Source organism: Phocoena sinus, chromosome 12, assembly GCF_008692025.1.
Source record: "Phocoena sinus isolate mPhoSin1 chromosome 12, mPhoSin1.pri, whole genome shotgun sequence".
Lineage (NCBI taxonomy): Eukaryota > Metazoa > Chordata > Mammalia > Artiodactyla > Phocoenidae > Phocoena > Phocoena sinus.
The window spans coordinates 20523518-20542365 of NC_045774.1; the positions used below are offsets into that span (position 1 = coordinate 20523518).

Consider the following 18848-nt stretch of genomic DNA (forward strand, 5'->3'; position numbering starts at 1 on the left):
AATATAATTCATGATGACAAAGTTTTCTTGAAGTGAGCAAGAGAGTGAATCAAACAAAAAGATTTGGACAGGGCTTCCCTGGTGGCGCAGTGGTTGAGAGTCCGCCTGCTGATGCAGGGGACATGGGTTCGTGCCCCGGTCAGGGAAGATCCCACAGGCCGCAGAGCGGCTAGGCCCATGAGCCATGGCCGGTGAGCCTGCACGTCCGGAGCCTGTGCTCCGCAACGGGAGAGGCCACAAGAGTGAGAGGCCCGCGTACCGCAAAAAAAAAAAAAGATTTGGACAGATAATCTTTCTTCAAAGCATTAGCACTTCCCTCAGGACAAGGGTAAACTAGCAAACCTGACTGAACCTGAGTTAAAAGCACACGCAATAATATGCCCCAAAGAATTGAAAGCAGGATCTTGAAGAAACATCTGCACACCCATATTCATAGCAGTATTATTCACAATAGCTAAAAAGTGGAAGCAACCCCAGTGTCCACCTATGGATGAATGGACAAACAAAATATGGCATATACTGACAATGGAATAATATTAGCCTTTTAAAACGGAAGAAAATTCTGATACACTGTACAACATGGATAAACCTTGAGGACATTTTGCCAAATGAAATAAGCCAATCACAAAAAGAGAAATACTGCATGATTCCATTTATATGAGGTGCCTACAGTAGTCAGATTTATAAAGACAGAAAGTAGAATGGTGGTTTCCAGAAACTGGGGGGAGACTGGAATTGGGAGTCATTGTTTAATAGGTACAGACTTTCCATTCTGCAAGATAAAATGAGTTATGGAGGTGGATGGTGGTCATAGCTACACAACAATGTAAATGTACTTAATACCACTGTTTACTTAGAAATGGTTACGATGGTAAATTTTATATGTATTGCACCACAAAAAAAAAAAAAGTAGGGATAAAAAGCACATGCAATAAACATTTTTCGTTTCCGTTTCAACCCGATTTTCAAAGAAGAAATATTTAGTATGTCTCAACTCATACATTCCCCAATAAGACGAATGAGGAAATTTCACTTGGTTCCAATTTCATCTTTTTTTTTTTTAACAACTTTATTGGAGTATAAATGCTCTACAATGGTGTGTTAGTTTCTGCTTTAAAACAAAGTGAATCAGCCATACATATAAAAACTATGGAACGCTTCATGAATTTGCATGTCATCCTTGCACAGGGGCCGTGCTAGTCTTCTCTGTATCATTCCAATTTTAGTATAAGCGCTGACAAAGCGAGCACCCAATTTCATCTTTTAAAACTCTTTTTTTTTTTTTTGTGGTACGCGTGCCTCTCACTGTTGTGGCCTCTCCCGTTGCGGAGCACAGGCTCCGGACGCGCAGGCTCAGCGGCCATGGCTCACGGGCCCAGCCGCTCCGCGGCATGTGGGATCTTCCCGGTCCGGGGCACAAACCCATGTCCCCTGCATCGGCAGGCGGACTCTCAACCACTGCGCCACCAGGGAAGCCCTAAAACTCATATTTTTAACATATTCCTTTGGAATATAAAAGTCAGATATGCTGAATTCTAGAATCAGAATTTTCACTATGACCATGCCTCTAGTTATCTCACTCCAGAGGAAAGCATTTGTTCAAACTCACTGTGGTAGATACTGCTGTTTACCTACTCAATCATCCTTTTCCCCTTTCTTGCTTACAAATCTAACCTCATTTTTTTTTCCCCCTTGAAGCAAGATAGCCAGTTATAATACTCACCTCCTCTTGAAACTAAGGATAACCATATGGCCCAGTTGGGGCCAATGGTGAGCCAAAGCCATGTGCATAACTCATTCTGGGATCAGATCCTCCAGCCTCAGTCAAGCCTGCAGCCCTGGTCAACAACTTGACTGCAGCCTCATGAGAGTCCCTTGGCCAGAATCACCTGGCAAAGCCACTCCCAAACTCCTGACCCAGAAAACCTCATGAGACAGTAAATATTTGTTGTTTTAAGCTGCTAAAGCTTGGGGTAATTTGTTATACAGCAATGGATAACTAATACAGATCTGATGCTAAGTTTCAGAGCAATTTGTTATGCAGCAAGAGATAAATAACACAGCACGTATCCAACCATCAATCTGATACCTGCACTGAGATATCTCACAGACTCATTTCAAACTTAACACATCTGAAACTGAACTGTTGGTCTTCTCTCAAATCAATTCTGTCTCGTCTTTTTTAACTCAGTACATAACACAGTAAACTACCCTCTTGTTCATGCCAGGACCCTGAAACCAGTCCTTGGCATTCCACAATCTATCCACTACCACAATCTATCACCAATTTCTGTTGGTCCCAAATTCCTAAATATACTTTAACTCCGCCCACAACTCTTCATCTCCCAGTCATCCCCCAGTCTGAGCTACTGTTATCTCCTGCTTGGAATCCACTAACGTAATGCCAATAACCTGACACCATCTCCTAATGTCTGCTCTTGTTCCTTTTCAATCCACTTTCTAAATGCTGGCCAGCTTGACAATGAACTCTGGAACAATTAAATTAACACGGTTTACAAAGCTCTGAATCATCTGACCCCTACCTATGCCAAGTCTAATCTTGCAATACTCTCCCCTCCTCTCAGTAGCTCCAGCCAGGCTGGCCTTTGTGTTACTCAGATGCACCCAGCCCTTTCCTGCCCCAGGATATTTGCTCATGCTGCTCTGCCTGCTTATAAGCCCATAGTCAACCTGCTTAACTCCTATGGCTATTTCAGATCAAATTTTAAACATCTTTTCTTCCGGACCTCCCCAATCTCTCAAAGTACCCTGTTTTCTTTTCCTTTGCACCCTTTACCTATCTCAATTTGATTACCTATTGATTTGCGTAAGTCCATGAGGGCAAGAAAAGTCTACTTTGATTGCCATAGTATATGCAGCTCCCAATACACGTTGTCGATTTTAAAAATTATTGAATGAATGTATTTAATATGTTCATTAAGTCCAAACAAACTGTACATTGACTATAATTCAATCTAGACTTATAAATTGTCCACTTCAATAAAAGAACATGATTCTATTATATCTATGGCCTTTTCATCCCTCTGCAAAATTCTAAAACCACGATCACTGAGATAACCCAGATTTCTTTCTCATTTCCTCTTTTCCACGTGTCTAAAGATCATTTTATTATGAGCAGAGAATGAAAATGTGACTTCTAGAAACATTGAAAAGAAGAAAAGCCAGAATTAAAAGAGTGCCTAAAGGCAGACAAGAAAAGCAATTCTAAAGCTCATTAGAAAATTAAATTGACCCCTGATTCATCTAAATAAGAACATTTTATCCCGGTGTTTAGAGTTTTGATGAACAATCACTTCCCTTTCCAAAGCCTGGCTGATTTGTAAAGGCAGAAGGATCATGACTGCACAAGGTTGTTTTTTCAGGAAGAAATCAGAGACCTGCTGATGGGAGAACCAAGAAATACTAATAAGGGCAAGCTGGAGCACACGTAAAGCAACCATACCCACTTACTCTCTTCCAGTAAATATTATACTACGCTGACTTGCAACCGGAGAAGGAGTAGGTCTGGAAGCAGACAGCGTGGGTTCTGAGGCCAAGCCACACGCAGGGAGCAGCCCTACAATCATGTCGGCAGCAGCTAACCAGAAAAGAAACTGTGCAGGGCCCTCACGGTGGAAAGAAATAGAAACCACACACGAGTCGTTCTCCCTACATTCATACACACAGACCGTCAGCCCAGCCCCAAGACTACATTCCAAGATCGCGTGGGTTTATGTACAAACACATAATTGTGCCCAACTTTGATAAACGGCACATATTTTAACTTAATAGATTTATGTGAATACATACTAGTAAACTACAATCTCAATTATACATATAAATACATGTTATAATATATTACACACATGTACACAGAAATTACAGTAAGTTTTTTACTTCACTAAAAGTGCAATTTTAATAAAAGAACTTAATCAAAGACACCTATGGCAGTTGTACGCATAATTCTTTAATGTATAATTTACCAGAACTCATCGTTTATTTTTTTTCTAAATAAGAATATAAATAATATAAATATTTTAGGACACAATTACTATACAAATTTTCAAATCAAAACAGTAACCATATATAATGTATTCATATATACATAAATAAGATTTTAGTATTAATACTCATGTTAAACATACAATTTAAAAAAAGGCTGCTACCCCTTGTGTGGCATGAAAAAACAGTCATGCCATAAAACTGCCATGCAGAAGGTGGCAACTGTCAGAGACAAGCCTGTGCTCTAGAACAGAAAAGAGGTACCGCACACAGCACCCAGGCAGGAACTAGGAAACAAGAATACCAGTTCTTTTTTCTCTTCTCCTTTTTTTTTTTAACATCTTTATTGGAGTATAATTGCTTTACAATGGTGTGTTAGTTTCTGCTGTATAACAAAGTGAATCAGCTATATGCATACATATATCCCCATATCCCCTCCCGCTTGTGTCTCCCTCCCACCCTCCCTATCCCACCCCTCTAGGTGGTCACGAAGCACCGAGCTGATCTCCCTGTGCCATGCAGCTGCTTCCCACTAGCTATCTATTTTACATTTGGTAGTGTATATATGTCTATGCCACTCTCTCACTTCGTCCCAGCTTACCCTTTCCCCTCCCTGTGTCCTCAAGTCCATTCTCTATGTCTGCGTCTTTATTCCTGTCCTGCCCCTAGGTTCTCCAGAACTTTTTTTTTTTTTTTTAAGATTCCATATATGTGTGTTAGCATACAAAGAATACCAGCTTTAAGGCCATCAAGGGACACACTCCAACCAGCAAGCAAGACCAAAGCATCTAATTGGCAGGGCAACCAGGTGGGTCCCCACTAGGAAAGAGTCGGTGTAACAGCTTTATCAAAGGTCAAAGTGAAGTAGTAAAGCAACAGCCAGGCAAATTAGACTAAGTAGAGATATATAATAATCAAAGACAAGCCAAACAAGGTCACACATTCAAAGAAAGAGCCTGGCCAAAAAAAGTCACCATGACACCCAGCTACAAGGAAACTGAAATGATCTTCTGTTGATATTGATAGTAACAAAATCAGAACACCCTTTAAGCTTGAGGGAGTAAATCTAGAAACACAACTCAGATCAATTTTAGATCCTAAAATAGGCAGATAATGTGCAATTCCCTAGCCAATCAAATATTCTAACATCTTATAAACTAGAATGTACTAAAGTTTGTATACTTGCATAAATACCATTTAATCCTGAAAACCATGAAATGCTCCCAAGTCTCATCTATTAATAGTTCTAAAAGGATCAGTGTTGAGGATACCATAGACATATTTAGCAAAGTCCAAATGTTATTCCGGATAACTGACTACGTAAAGACTCGATTTTAACATATATTTTACATAAAATGTTGTCAAAAAACATCCAAGTGTGTTTATGTTAACATGTTGTACTACTGTAAGTCCCATACTATGTAGCTATTGCCCAGAAGGAGAAAAAGTACTAGTTTAACAGTGGGAAGAAAAATATTAAAAGGAGATTTCATCAAGATTGAGGAATTCCTCTAGATTATCCTATTCTTGGTTTCTCTGCTTTCTCTTCATCATAAGAGTTGAGTGTGGGGCTTCCCTGGTGGCGCAGTGGTTGAGAGTCCGCCTGCCGATGCAGGGGACGCGGGTTCGTGCCCCGGTCTGGGAGGATCCCACGTGCCGCGGAGCGGCTGGGCCCGTGAGCCATGGCCGCTGAGCCTGCGCGTCCGGAGCCTGTCCTCCGCAACGGGAGAGGCCACAACAGTGAGAGGCCCGCGTAACGCATAAAAAAAAAAAAAAAAAAAAAAAGAGTTGAGTGTGGCCAGTCAGATAAATCAAATGAAAGAGAGTAAAAAGAAAAAAAAAATCTATAAATGCCATATGACCTGCCAAGAAGTACTTTATTTTATACTAAGAAGATGCAGGGCAAGCAAATGGAAAAAACACATTCACAATAATTCAAAGGCTTTCCATCACAGAACCTGTTTGCAACTGCAGATCTTGAAAAACATTTTACAAGCACCAAACTGCTAACATGTGTGTAATTTGAAGAAAAGAACTAGAAATAGTATAAGCACATTACAAGAAATCATCCTTTTATAATAATGAAAATAATGATAGCAGGGTTCTTACCATATGAAGGCATGGTACCACTCCCCCTGCATTATCTCATTTTTTTGTCAATTGAGATATAGTTCACATGCCACAAAATCCATACATTTGAAGTGTACAATTCAGCAGTTTTTAGTATATTTGCAAAGTTATGCAACAATCATCGCTATCTAATTCCAGAACATTTTCATTATCCCCCATACCCTGTACCCATTATCAGTCATTCCCCATTCCCTCCCCTCCCCGAGCCCTAGGCAACCACTCATCTACTTTCTACGGATTTTCCTATTCTAATCACATAGATTAATCACATAGATTATATGATATGTGGCCTTTTGTGCCAGGCTTCCTTCACTTAGCATTATGTTTCCAAGGTTCATGCTTGTATCGATACTACATTGCTTTTTATGGCTAAGTAATGTTCCCTTGTACGGAGAGACCACATTTTGTTGATCCATTCATCAGCTGATGGCCGTTCTGGTTGTTTCCACCTTTTGCCTATTACGAAGAATGCTGCTATGAACATCTGTGAACAAGTTTTTGCGTGGGCATATGTTTTCAGTTCTCTTGGGGATGTAACTTAGAGTGGAATTGCTGAGTTAGATAACGCAACACTTAACTTTTTGAGGAACCAGCAAACTGTTTTCCAAAGATACTGTACCCATTCGACATTTCCACCAGCAGTGCATGAGGGTCCACATCCTCATCAACACTTCTTTTCCATATTTTTTATTATACTCATCCTAGCAGAATCTCATTGCCCTAAAGACTAACGATGTTGAACATATTTTTCACAAGCTTATTGGCCACTTGTATATCTTTGGAGAAATGTCTATTCAAAAATTAGCCCACTTTTCTACTGGGTTATTTGTCTTTTTATTGTTGGGTTATAAGAATTCTTTATATATTCTGGGTCCTAGATCCTTATCAGAAATACAATTTGCAAATATTTTCTCCCATTCCCTGGATTGTCTTTTCACTTGCGTTATCTTATTTAATCCTCGTAACAACCATGAGTTTGTCCTATGGGTATCCCCCATTTTATTGATGAGGCTTCATAGCTAATAAGAGTTGAAGAAGAGATTCCAACCCAGGCAGTCTGCCTCCACTCATTAGTAGGATGTACTGTCACAAACACTGAGCTCATTAGGTGCTATAGCGTTAGGCACTAAATAAATAAGCAGGATTAAAAATAATTAAATTAAAAAGAAACAGTATTACTGATGCTTTGCATAGAAATTACCAGAGGGCCCTCCTCTTGTTTATACCAGTCTTCTTGAGAAGAAAGAGTAGCTTAAAATAAAGCACATTCAGCCTTACAAGGCAAAATTTAGCCTCTAAACAGTGCCTATTCTTTTCAATTGTAGGAAACTTTCTTATTGAGTTATGTAGTTGAAACAAAGGAATTCAGAATACAAGTGGTATTTTTGCTGAGACTGAAACATTGTAAATCATCACAGTGGGTATTGTGTTAGAGGGAGGCCTATTTCTTGGCCAGCAATCTCCTCTGTTCAAAACGTATGCCTTCTCCAGCTCTACACAACCAGTCTCTGAGAAGATGAACAAAGCAGAGTTTGAGCAACGACGAATATCATTCCGACCAGTCGCTCCTTCTCTCCTCTTATTTCTGCCACCAACCATGTTCAATATAAAAGTCAATCTACAAATAATTTTAGTATGTCTGTAGAATTATGCCCATGCTGAATAAAGGGCGAAGTAGTGCTTTTAAAGGAATATGCTAGATCTACCAGTACTGGCATGGAAAGGGATTCATATGTATAGCTAAAGCAGAAACAAAAAACAGCTGTAAAACAATATGATTTTATATTTATTAAAAATAGGCATTACAACTATATATTATAATACATCTGCTAGCATATGCACACAAACCAAAGGAAAAAAAAATCATCTAATGATGGAGATTTCCCTCCCTGGGAGTAGGGCTTAATTTTTATGTGATGAAATGGTTGACTTTTAAAATATATATACATAATATTTTGTTTTTTAAAAAAAGGGTAGCATTCTCTCCAAAAATCCTACAAACCTTAAAAGCCATGGAAATGAATGAACACATATGAATAAAATGAACAAATGAACAAAAGGTTATATTTTGTTCTATATCTGGAGAAGTTTTAGTGACTTTACAAACTTCTTAAAGTTGTGAGAAAAACTGTGTACTTGCAAATGTGATTTGGAGTGGTGGGAGAAATTCCATAGTTCCTAACAATTTTTAAATGACTCCCTGACCCAGAAAGAAGTTTAAGAACTTTATCTCAAAAGATTATTATAAATAGGTCTCATTTTATAAAAGGTCAAGACAGATAACAAATCTTTGTTTTATCAGATAACAAAGCAAAATCCCTTAAGCCAAATACAGTAGAGACATCTTCTAAATCATGAAAAAATAGTCACTAGATCTCTTTTAGGTCCTCCTCTGTAATTCTTAGGATGACCCTAAGCCAATCGTATTTTTAAGCTTATAATTTACAGTTCTTTCTAAACGCTAAAAAAATGTGTCTCTTTCCTTTGGATACAACAGAAACACCTTTCCCAAAGCAAAAAGAGAGGGAGGGAGAGACAGAGAGAAAGTCCACCCTATGAAAACTAACTTTAACCACATATACAAACAAATTATTTGGTTCCTTCCTTTAAATATTGTTTATTGAGCATCTACTACAAGTCAGACCCACTGTTCTCTAGTTAATGTCATTCTTATTTGTTATAGCCCAAGGTTTTTCCTTCTTTCTTCTACTTGATGCAAAATATAAAAACTGAAGGAATGAATGTCCAGCACCAGGCCATCTTAAATGTCCATGTGATCATTCTCAACTGCCTATACAAAGGCTCTTTATGGGAAATGAAAAGGAAGAGCAGTGGTGATAAACTTACAGGACTTCAATCCTTAGATCACTAAGGATTGCCAGTAATAAAAGAAACACAAACTTCCTCTTATAAGGGGGCTTAACATTCCTAGACTTCTTCTCTTGGCCTTCATCCAGCAAATAATTATCTCCTTGAAGATAAGTTTCTCCTTCTAAGTAAAGGGTAATCAAATTTATCATAGGAAAACAAAAGACTTAGGCAGTGTCTAAGCTAGTAGGTTATTAAACTGACATCTACTTGTCTACGACAAAACCCTTCTTCCATTCTAACAGTAAACTGAGTATTTCTGAAATGTATACTTTCTAAAAATTATTCTAAATATTATTATTCTAAAAGTTCTACATATTATTCAATGACAATTGCCTTATCTATATAATGATGACTGGGATGGAGGTCAGAAAAAAATCATATGTATAAAATTATCAAGGAAAGGGCTTCCCTGGTGGCGCAGTGGTTGAGAGCCCACCTGCCGATGCAGGGGACACGGGTTCGTGCCCTGGTCCGGGAAGATCCCACATGCCGTGGGGCGGCTGGGCCCGTGAGCCATGGCCGCTAAGCCTGCGCATCCGGAGCCTCTGCTCCGCAACAGGAGAGGCCACAACAGTGAGAGGTCCACATACCAAAAAAAAAAAAAAAATTATCAAGGAAGAAGTGATGTGTCTAAGTGACATCTATTATTGTCTTGGAAGTATTTTCTTAATAAATCCTTGACTCATATGTAAGTCCTTAAAGAACATAAGTAGAGATTTCTTGGAAGTGATATCTCCCATAGGTATGTTCCTTAGTTCAAACTAAATTAATATAAATTTTACTACTATATCACATCAACTTTTATATTCATATGATAATTATAATGTCCAAGTTCTTATGCCAACAGTAGAATACAAAGAACATAAAATCTCTAGCACCTGCCTTAATAATACTGATTGACCTAAAATAAATTTCTCCCAAAGGTCAAACTATCGCTGGATTCGCAGATGAACAAAGAAGCACCTTGTTAACTAACCTCTGACCTTCTTCCCTTTTCATAAAATGAGTCATTTAATTTGGCTACTCACTTGTTTTGTTCCCAAATACACTTCAACTTCATGTTTCTCCTTAGTAACATCCTGCCAAATGACACTTTGAGAGAAAACCATTAAATCACATTAACTGAAGTATATGGCTTCAGAATAAAGTGTAAAAAGTGGAGAATCATGAGTGGTTTACATGTTTTTGTCACAGCGAGGTTAAGTCTACTCTTTATGATCCATTCCAGAATTGCAATCCCATGCTGTCTTTCCAGCTGAAAGCACATGGGTCATTCCCTCCCTTTTCCCCATCATCAGATAAACATACAGATCATAATATAACACACACACACACACACTTCTTACAGCGTTTTTAAAAATTAATTATAAGTCAGCTGCCAAAAGAAAGTGACAAAATTTATTTCGGACAAGCAGGAATGATTGGGGAATTAACCACCATGCCAAATTCTTTGCGCAGAGGTTTTTTTCTTTAAAAAAAAAGAAAAGAAAAGAAAATGCAACTCAAGAGTTATCCACCACAACGTGAGAAGGACTTGACCCACCATTGCTGGTTTTGAAGATGGAAGGAGACTGTGAGCCAGGGAACATGGGCAGCCTCTTGTAGCTGGAAAAGACAAGGAAACTGATTCTCCCCTAGGGCTTCCAGGAGGAATACAGGCCTGCCAACACCCTGATTTTGGTACAGTGAGACCAGTGTCTAACTTCTGACCTCCAGAACTGTAAGATAATAAATTTGTATTGGTTTAAGCCATCAAATTCATACTAATTTGCTACAGCAGCAATAGGAAACAAACACACCCACTCATCTGCAATATTTCTCAGTCATTCACCCTTGCCTGTGAATCACAAACTTGGAAATATAAACATCAGAAGTAGTACCACAAAGCAGAGAGAGCAAAGCTGTAGATATCCAAGCTTCTATACAGATCAGCACCTACTAACAAAGCCTACACAGGGTGTAATCCCACATGAGCTAAACCAAAAGAATGAAATTTGGCCTAAGAGCCTCCTTTTATCTTTCAAGGGAAAAATAACTAGGAAAAAAAACCACAAAAGAGACAGCAAGGGAGACACAGGTCACAATCAGAAGCAATTTCTGCAGGGATCAGCTGAGCTCCGAAACTAGAAACCGACACTGCAAATGCAACAGGGAAGAATCATTCACACACAGGTTCTCTCAATCACAGCTACACCCAGGGAGAAGAGTTAGCTCAGCTTCTGGCAGCAGAATCCTAAATATTGAACACCATGAAGTGAGCTTTGCCATAACTCAAGTTAATTCTTCAACAGAACCAAGATATTCCCAAGCTACCAACCCCAATGACCAGGTCCTCAATCCTTCCCGATGTACTACAATAAGCTTCTATACTATCCACCCTCCCATTTGCATCCTAAAGACCTTTGAAAGATTAACTTCTTATGATCACAAAGTTCTGCATGCACAATCTCCAAACATCCCCCAATGCCTTCAAAATCATGTATAGCTATCTATATGATACAGTGTGAAGTAACCTACTTAGAACGGCATTCAGCACGCTTTCCTATAGTCATCCCCTACTAATCTGTGCCCTCTGCCTGGAATTCTCTTCCAGCCCCAATACCCCCATCAGTTTCCATATCAAATGGTACCCTCTCTTTCATGAAGTCTTTAGATAGATGTACTCCCCCGATCCAACTCTAAATATCCACTCCACCCCCAACTTTTAAATTCACATCATATTTTGTTCCTTACTTATAACAAAATATTTGGGGGATTTTTAAAGTTAATAATATTTTATCAGTATGTCTCCATGCCCATGTTGATCTCCCCTCCTAATGAGATTCTTAATTCCCTGAAGGAAGAAACTGTCTTATTCCTTGGCCTCTTTCACATAGTTCCTTACACACCATAAGTACACAATAAATATTTCCTGAATTACCAAAGAAATAACCCAACATACCTTTAGGGAAAAGAGAAAAATCCTGATCATTACGAAGAAATTAAGAGTTAGCCATGTAAGAAAACTTCTTTAACAGGGGTAATTCAATTCCAACAAAATTATAATGTTTGGGGCGGGGGGTGGGGGGTGGGGGGTGTGTTTTGTTTTGTTTTGTTTTGTTTGCTTTAAGCTGGGGGAAATTGTTATGGAAACTGTTGAGTAAGTAGTTTCTGTCTCTCCCCACCTGCAGTTATTCCTACCACACAAAATCAAATTCCTACCAGCTGACTTAGGGCCTAGAAGCTCTCCTGAAAGAGGAAATTTAAGACCCAGCTGGAAAGCAAGCAAGTAACAACAGGAGGAACAAGATGCAACCAAGTCCACGCACCTCTCAACTATTTTACATCACACCAGTCCGGGGAAAACCAGGCTCTCAGTGCATTGCTTTCTAGACGAATCTATCCTTAGAATATAAGTTATAGCTACTAGAACTTGTGGCAATTCACCATACCAATGGACATGTGTACATAAATATATAACTAGGAGCTGGGGCACTTTCATCTCCAATGGGACAAGTAAAGATGGTCAGACTAGAAGTCAATCTTTTCCTAACTTCTGACTCAAAAGCCTAGAAAACACATAGAAAAGAACATAAGCACACAATATAGTTCTGGAAGATACTGGGTTTCATATCATAATATTTTGTCTCTCTATTTGTCTCTCTGTTTTTAAATTTAAGTAGTAAATTATTATGTGCTACTCTTAAATCATTATGTGTTATTCTTAAATTCTTCTGAAAACATGAAATTCAAAGTGCTAAGTACTAAGAAACTTAATTCAAAAGCATATTTCAAATAGCAAACCAATATGATATCAAACTTAAAAATCAAGCTATTAACAAAGTAGACATACCTATAACTAACTCTTCACCACATTTCTATTCTGGACAAAGGTCCTCAAATACACCTTTATTTGAAAGTGTTACTCACAGTGCAAACTCAGCCTCATAGGTCATCATTTATCCTGAGGATCCAATGATCATTTCACCCAATTGAACTCAACTCTCACATCATATAAAGAATGACATTTAATGTTTTTTTCCTTTTTGCTCTGCCTTGCTTCAAAAACTATCCAGGTGTTAATGCAGACCTCTTCTCCGTATCTTGGCAAAGTTTACTTTGAACAGGCAGTTTCTCATGACCTTCAAGTCTGTGTTCAACAATGAAATCATTTGGCTCTATATCCTATTCAGCTATTAATCACAAACAACAAAGGAAGAACTTTCACATGAAAAATGTAAAACCTATGTGGGCCAGCATTCACTGTGGGTCACTCTGGGTCATGTTCACAGCTAAGGTCATTGAGGCTCTTGGAATGACCTCCGCTTTTTAGAACCTACATTTAACATTGTGCTGGCGAGGAAACATCACAGCTCTGTGACTTTTAGATAAGTGCTCCTGGAGGTTTGTACTCAGAAGAGGGTATACTGACAGACAGCAGCTGGGTGATGGGGAGAGGGGAGGGTGTCGGGAGGGGCAGGGATACAGGTGCCTCTGTATGTGCTGATCACCTCCCTTCCTTGGGTGGGCTCTTTCAGTGAGTGCCTCAGGGGGAAATTTCTACCCTGTCTAGGGTGACCACACCAGGACCTCAGCATTTTGACTCCATCCATTTAAAGAAATGTAGCTGTTACATTCTAGCCAAATTTTACTTTTTAAAAATCAGCTCCAATGAGTTGATTTTTTTAAGTAGCAAGGCAAATATTTTACTCATTTTCTTTGTTTCCATTACTATTATTATAACTATTATTAATGTGGCCTTTGTTTTTATTCTTTAAATTTTAGTAAGGCAGTGGCAGCATAATGAAAAAATCGCTGGAATCAACGTGTGTCTCTAATTTAAAAGGCACTTCTTTCCTTATCAGCCATCCCTTTTAGGATCCAGAAATAAACCCATCTTGCCCCCCCCCTCAATTCCTGGATGCTTTTAACTCAAACACAGCCTTCTAGACTAAGCCCAAAATTGAAATATTTTATAATATTATAAGTAGTTTATTTTGGAGGTGATCCCAGGAAACACGGGTGGGGAGTGAAACATTGAGACAGGAAAGAAAAGGTAGCCAGCAAAAGGGTCATTTTCAGTTAATTTGTCACTGAATCTTAATTCAACAGGGAACTTGGGAGAACCAGTGTAAAATGCTCATCTCGAAGGTATCTTACCTGAGATGCAAGAGAGCTGGGGATTTACACTATAGCAGTCACTGGCAGTGGGTTGCCGGGGGCTGGCACTTCCTGCCAAGCCTGGGTGTGAGCTTTTCCAGCCAAGCAAAAGAATGCAGGCGCCTGAATTGGCAGTCCCCGTGCACCGAAGTGCTCAAAGCAGGGGTTACGGTTAGGGCACCAACAGCCTTTGCTACAGCTAGGATCGGGATTATTTCCAAAAGGATAAACCAGAAGCAACCACGTTAGATGACACATATAACAGAATACAGGGTTGAGAGCTTTTCCACAAAAATATCCTTCAAAAAAAGAGGATGCCACCTTATATTTAAATCCTGAAAGGTTTAATATTATGGGACACTGTCAATTACTGTGTCTTAATCTGAAACAGCAAAGGAGTGTTTGCGGAAAACCCAGTAATCTGAAAGGACCTCAACCATGTTCAACTTGGATGCTATTAAAGGTCAAGCAAAGAGATTTAATACAGACTTGGTTATTGAGGGTATGACTTTTCAACTTCAAGTGGTAGATGGCACAGCAGCTCAAAAAAAAAAGTGTGTGGGAGGTGGATAAGCCAGAATCCTCAGATATGACAATACAAATAAAGAAACATAGGAAATGCTTGTCTTAACTAGTAATTATGGGGAGTGAAACTAAAACAACATGTGGTACTCACAATTGGATACTGGCTGGAGCTCAGAGATATTGACATATTTATATACAACTGATGGCATTAAACTTAACACAGTCCTTCTGGAGAACATTTAGTCATACATTAAAGAAACCCTAAAACTAAACCCCTTGTCCCAGAAATTCTATTTCTAGGAACATATCAGAAATAAGTAACTGAAATGAAGAATGGTAGCAAACATCAATAATAGTAATAACAAATATTTATATAGCACACACTAGAGCAGTGCCTGGCTGCTCTAAATGTTTTATATCAGGGTTCCCGACTGAGAGCGAGTCTGACTTCTAGGAGACACTTGGCGATGTCTGGAGACATTTTTGTATATCAAAACTGGTGGGCAGCGAGGGATGCTGTTAAACGTCTACAATGTATAGGACAGCTCCCCCAGCAAAGATTTATCTAGCCCAAAATGGCAACAGTGTCATGGTTGAGAAGCCCTGCTTTACATCCATTCACTTAAATAATCCTTGACAAACCTATGGTATTTTTATTATCTCCATTTTACAGATCAATAAAGATAATTTTTCCATGCACTGTTATACATAATTTTGAAAAACTAGGAATAAACTAAATACCAAAAAACAAGGAGTTAATAAATTATATAAAGCTACCCAATGGAAGCATGAAAATTACTTATTTGAAATATAATAAAACTAAAATACCAGAACAAAGAATTGTAAGTTTTATATAATTACAATTATTTTAAGATATGAATATAAAGACCAAATGGGAAAATAAGACATGAAAGTTACTATTCTGTTAAGATGACAGAAATTGTAATGGATATTTTTTCCTTTCTAACATTCATATTACTGTGATTTTTAAAAGAAAAAACACTCAACAATGGAGATAAGAAATTTGGAATTTTCCTTAAAGGATGAAAGTTCTTATGAAATAAGGAATATCTTATTTTAACAACACAAGAGTTAACAAGCTAAGAAGACAGTTAATATCAAGGCATTTAGGAAGAAGGATTTCCATGGAATAGCACCAAATGTTAGTGTTTTAAATTCTGAAGTCATAGTATTCCTGTTCAGGGTAAGAATGGATTAGCTAGATTTTATATCTACTTCTCTATCGTTTACTTATTTCATGGTTCACTATCACCTAAAGATAATGGGCAAAAAGAAGAAAATTTCAATTCAGTTAAGTTTGATTCACAATAGCATCTCTATTACATAAGGTAATTTAAACTGTTATTTTAAATGTATTAATAATAGTAATAATATCAGTATTAGTAACATTATTATTGTTGCTATTATTAGCAACATGTATTGAATGCTTCCTACGTGGCTACTGTGTAATCTAATCCCCACAACATCCATATGAGGTAAATGTTTTTATGGACCCCATTTTTCAGCAAAGCTCACAGACATTTAAAATTAAGGAATTTGGGGCTTCCCTGGTGGCTCAGTGGTTAAGAATCAGCCTGCCAGTGCAGGGGACATGGGTTCAAGCCCTGGTCCGGGATGATCCCACATGCTGTGGGGCAACTAAGCTCGTATGCCACAACTACAGAGCCTGCGCTCTAGAGCCAGCGAGCCACAACTACTGAGCCTGCACGCTAGAGCCTGCGAGCCACAACTACTGAGCCCGTGTGCTACAACTAATGAAGCTCGCGCACCTAGAGCCCGTGCTCCACAACAAGAGAAGCCACCACAATGAGAAGCCCGTGCACCACAACGAAGAGTAGCTCCTGCTCGCCACAACTAGAGAAAGCCCATGCACAGCAACGAAGACCCAATGCAGTCAAAAATAAATAAATTTTTAAAAAAATAAATACATAATTAAATTAAGGAATTTGCCAAGGGTGTACAGTAAATGGAGGCACCTGCGTTGAAATTCAGGCAGTCTGACTCCAAAGCCCAACTGCCCCAATCAAAATATAAGTGTGCTGGGGACAAGGTGGGGTGAAGGGAAGACAGCCTCTGCCCTTGCTCTTCTCCCTACAGCAATGAACTGACAGTATCTGATACGTAGGATGTAAAACCTGCGTTTTGAAATATGTTTCCTAATTTTTCTGAGTAGACCTAACAATGAATTAACCAACAGGATCTCATATTTTAAATAATTTTAAATGACTAAAATTAATTTTTATTATTTCAGATTTAAATATTGTAAATAATTATTTTAATAATCAATCAATATTGACAAATAAATACTTGCCAAAAACAGCTGAGTGAATTCAAAGGAGAAAAAAAATAAGGCTGTCAGAGTTTCCACACGAAATCCTACAATCTATGATTCTAACACGAAGGGATTTCGTCCGATCCTCATATCCTATTGGATATTCTGTTCTCATAGATCTGAGGATTAAAAAAATAAGTCTGGGCTTCCCTGGTGGCGCAGTGGTTGAGAGTCTGCCTGCCGATGCAGGGGACACAGGTTCGTGCCCCGGTCCGGGAAGATCCCACATGCCGCGGAGCGGCTGGGCCCGTGAGCCATGGCCGCTGAGCCTGCGCGTCTGGAGCCTGTGCTCCGCAACGGTAGAAGGCAAAAAAAATTAAAAAATAAGTCTATCTCCTGTCAATAGGAAAATGGATACCTAAGACTAAGGAATAGGGGACTGTCTGTTTAAACAATTTAAGCATCTGTTTCTAGAATGCTGAAGAGGATCGAATAGGAAGGTTAAATATAAAACACTATTTGTAGATATCATATTATCGGGCTTACATGTCTCTAGTCTAGTCTCACCTCCCCAGAGTATATATTACGCAATGAAGTCACTAAAAACAAAATGCTGTGATCTTCCAAGATCCCTGAAGCAAAGATTAACTTAACAAATAACAGGGATCAGGACACAAATAACATATCGTCATGCAGAAAGGAGGGGAATTTGGCATGAACCAAAGTACAAGCTCCTACCCAGGCTGAGCCACTATCAGCTCAAAGCAGGCTACAGGCTGGTGTGAGGGGGAAGGAGGAACAACTGGTCTCCACGTTCCACACCTACAAAAACCTCCAAACTCCACACCTGTGAGCTGTCTCAGTCATGGGCTACAAGGTCAGAAAGGAAGATGGCAGGTAAGGAAAGTGGAAAACCTCCTTTGTGCATGGAGCTTAGATTTCTTCCCACCATATATATGTATGTGTCCGACAAACTGTGAGTAAATCTTATCAAAAATACAGCCCTCTTTATATGTGGAGATTTCAATGTATAAAGAATCCTGGTGTGTCTTTCTTAGCTGTATGTTTTTAAACACCAGCAATAACTGAAATGAAGGAAGATACCAGCAAGAACAACAATAGCAAATATTTATACAGCACTTACAAAGCAGTAATAGGCTGATCGAAATGCTTTCTATCAGGGGTTTTCGACCAAGAGCAATTGTGCCCCTGAGGAGACATTTGACAATGTCAGGAGATATTTTTAGGGGATTTTAGACATTAGTAGGACTGACAGACACATTCACCACCATTATCCCTTCTGATTATTTGGACAGCAATGTGATTGGTGGGGTCCCGTGCCATAGCAGTTGTTCAGTATTTTTAATAGTATACCTCTGCCTGAATAGACTATAAATAGTTAAAGCAAACATCATACCTAACAACACCTGAGATGTCAACAAATATTTTCAATAATATGGAGTACTTCAGATATATTAACCGAATGTCAGCCTTTGAAAATAACTTTCCCCTTTTCCAGGTCCCAGAAGGCCAATGACATCTGAAAAATCTTTTCCTTAATCTAGTTATCACAGGAATTGGCGCACTTGCTTTGTGAATATACTTGCAACTGTGACTGCATGTAAGAATTCAAATGCAAAGCCCTAACTTAAAGAAAAACTTGGTACAAGTTAAAAATATTATTTCATCTGTAAATCTACAAACTTTTAACAATAACGCTTAAGGAGGTCGTTGGTTAATGTTATTAATAATAACTTAATGAATAATAATGTTATCAGTGTTGGTTCATTAATTGTGACATAGTAAATGTCACATAGTAATGTAAGCCATCAACAACAGAGGGAAGGGGATGCAGTGAGGGGTATATGGGAACTCCCTGTACCATTTT

The 18848-nt window shown here is 38.7% G+C and overlaps 1 protein-coding gene and 1 non-coding gene across 4 annotated transcripts in view; both read right to left on the reverse strand.

The window, feature by feature from the left end:
• The window catches only part of UTRN (utrophin), a 561071-nt gene that overhangs the window by 416943 nt on the left and 125280 nt on the right, over positions 1 to 18848 (reverse strand). The gene's annotated exons all lie outside the window — the stretch shown is intronic.
• Positions 1144 to 1250, reverse strand: LOC116763823. The gene has a single exon (XR_004352638.1). It is a non-coding gene; the product is annotated as a U6 spliceosomal RNA (small nuclear RNA).